Consider the following 3,360-nt stretch of genomic DNA (forward strand, 5'->3'; position numbering starts at 1 on the left):
TACCAATATATCCTAATTGATTGAAATCCAATAATATGAGGAATTGGAAATTTGTTGATTGTTATCCAGTGATCTCTCTAATGTGGAAATTGGAGAAATAGGTCCAACATTGTACAATCTATATACACTGTCAGCTTGTTTGTTTGTGACAGTGTCTTGCTGTGTACAACATAAGGGTCTTGAAATCTTGCTTCTCCTATCTCAGCCTCTCTATTAGTAGTATTGTTTATTTCATGTTTTTACACTATACTATGGTTTTCAGAACAGATTATATATTTCAAAAGTATTTATATACCCAAAAGTAATGTAGCAATTAAATTGGGAGGGGGCTTGTAAGAGAACAACATAGTAAGACTGAATGCTTTGCTTGACATTTGTAATTCTTGTACCAAGTTTGAAGAAGAGGACTTTATAAGTTACTCTTTCTCTGAGATGAATGCTTTTCCAAATTATCACAGCTAATGAACCAAATTCTTACCCTCACCTAATGTCTGTGCCACCCTCCAAGCAGAATCATTGTTCATTGAAACAGTTGGTGAATGACTTTATGGATAGGCCATTTTAATAGACACACCATTTCTTAAATGAATGTAACCTGTTCTCTATGTTCTGAGAATGAAGTCACTCACTCAAGTCAAATAGCTTTGACCATAGCAGGAAGTCTGTATCCAAAAATCCAGCCTACAATTCATTTCTTGGTGCAGCAGAACTATCAACTCTCAGCTTAGCTATGATGGAGGTAAAATCCTTTGGTGATGTGAGGGTCATTGAAATACAGCCTTATTACAATAAAACATAATGTCTAAAAATTCTTATTTTGGGCTTGTACCACAGTAAGAGCCAAGATTTTAAACTCTACTAAATACAAAACAAACCAAAAGACTTTATATATTCATTTTCATTTAAGAAAATACTAGTAGTGATGTATTATTTTTAAGTATACAGTTAATATGTTTGGAGTTATTTAAAATTTATATTGAGAAAAATGTATTTTCACTATTGCTGTAGATGAGCATCTGCATAAGACTGTTAAATTGATTGTTGTTTTATATCAAACAACTTTTATAATACTTATTTTATTGTTATAATATTTTATGAATTTTAAGGAATATGACAAAAAACATATTGTAGGTATTGAAGGGGGGTCTATGGGAGGAGCGGTGGTACAAAAGGGAAACAAGAATGTGGTTCAATTCTATTTAATTAAAATATGTTTTCAAATGTTAAAAAAAATGGAAACTATTAACAACTTTTTGGTGTGTGTAATCAGGAAGCCTTAGTGCGTGTTTGGTAGTAGAAGCCTGTCATTTAAGATTTCATAAGAACCCCATGTTGATAAATATAGATGTTACTTCAAGGGAAGATCGAATTAAAATTAGAAGATATTCAGTCATACTGACAGACTGTCTTAGTCAATGTTTCATTGTTGAGAAGAGACAACTTTTATGAAGGAAAACATTCAATTGGGGCTGGATTACAGTTTCAGAGGTTTAGTCTGTTATATTCATGGCAGGAAGCAAGGAGGCACATAAACAGATATGGTGCTGGGATAGTTAGATTGGCAGGCAGCAACAGCAGAGGAGAAAGAGGGGGGGGGGCTAGGCTTGGAAATTCCAAAGCTCATGCCCCAGTGACACACTTCTTCCAACAAGGCCACCCTACACTAACAAGGTGACACCTCCTAATCTCTGCCAAGCAGTGCCACTCCCTAATGACTAAGTATACAAATCTATGAGCCTATGGGGGTCATTCCTATTCAAACCACAACACAGACCAATGGAAAAGATTTTGGTAAGCATGGACCAGATTCTCCCTACTTCCCCCAGAGGATGTGGCCCAACTGACACTGGATGTCAGAGAGGGAGCTTCTGTTGTCTAAAAAAGGCCCAATTTTCTGCTCTTAGCTACAAAAACCCGAGGAGACAAACACATGCCACTGGCTGGGTTTATATATAATTATACATGCTAGGTTCTCCGATGCCCACTTGGAAGTGTGAAGGAGATACAAAATCAGAATCCAGAAGAATGCTACCAGAATCTTAATCACAGTCTGCTTAGATCAATGGGCATGGTTGTAGATTGCAACCATTCAGAAAGTTCAGTAAAGCAGGGGGTCCCATGCTTCTTTAAAATCAGGGAGTGTGGGAGGTGAGCTCCAGTCTTGGCTTAGCAGATGTGGAAATTTACATCCTACTGCAGAGTTATTTAGATTTGGAAGCTCTATCTGAGCAACCCATTAAGGTTCAACAATTCAGGTATGAACTGAAGTGGAGTTCAGCTCACCAATTGAACTTGATGGGAAGGGGGGCAGTATTTGGTTTTGGGGCTGTTGTAACAACATACCACTAATTGGGGCTTAAACAATGGGGGTGTGTTTTCTCATGGTAATGGAGAGTGGGTGTTTCCCTCTAAGGCTTGTCCAGGTTTTTGCAGAGGTCTGTAGGTTGGGTGTAATTCCCTGTCTGTAGGTTGGTCCATAGACTCTGTATAACTGTTTCTTCTCCATATAGGAACATGAAACAGATACTTTAGAGCACGTCATTCTTATGGTCTCCTTTTAACCCAATTCTTCCCTTATAGACCCTGCCCACAAATACAGCTGTATTCTGGGGTACAGAAGATTAGAATTTCAGTTTGAGTCCTGAGGGGTTTGCTTTAGCTTATAACATGGTTCTATCATGAAGGTTGCACCCTCAGGATAATGAGAGGGTATTTCTACTTTCTGTAACAGAAAAGAATGGGCTTGAAGTACAATAACAGAATAGAATGAAAAAGGAAGAATGAAAATATTGTCATTTGTTGATGATGTCAACCGAACATCTTTGCTGTAAGGTGAAGTATTCTTGCCTGACCCTCAGAATTGAAAAGTCTATCTTTGGATCACTCAAAGGTAGCTAGTTTCCTCCTGCATTGTTTCCTAAATGAAACAACTGAACAGCAGTTGCAGACTTGAAATGAAATCAGTCTCCAATGTTTATACTTCAGAAAGAAATTAGTTTCTTTATGACCTTCCTAAGCTTGCTTTCATCTCTGGTCTCTTGTTTTGTTCATCACACAAACGTTCATCTCAGTCTGCCCATAAAGAAAAAAAATATGGATAAAGCTTAGACTAAGTGCTAGCCTGAGGGACGGAAAGTGTGGGTTGTCCCGATTCCTCCTGTTAAACGTGTGCTGTAAGACTTATTCCTTCTTGAAAGTTATTTCTTTACCAGTGAAATGAGCCAATTCAAGGCAGATTAGATTAAATGCAAGTTTCAAGGAGGGGGAAGAAGGACGAGAAAAAGAGAAAGGCCGCAGAGAGAGAAGAGAAGAAGAAGAAGAAGAGGAAGAGGAAGAGGAAGAGGAAGAGGAAGAAGGAGA

This window comes from Mastomys coucha, unplaced genomic scaffold (assembly GCF_008632895.1).
Source record: "Mastomys coucha isolate ucsf_1 unplaced genomic scaffold, UCSF_Mcou_1 pScaffold13, whole genome shotgun sequence".
NCBI classification, from domain to species: domain Eukaryota; kingdom Metazoa; phylum Chordata; class Mammalia; order Rodentia; family Muridae; genus Mastomys; species Mastomys coucha.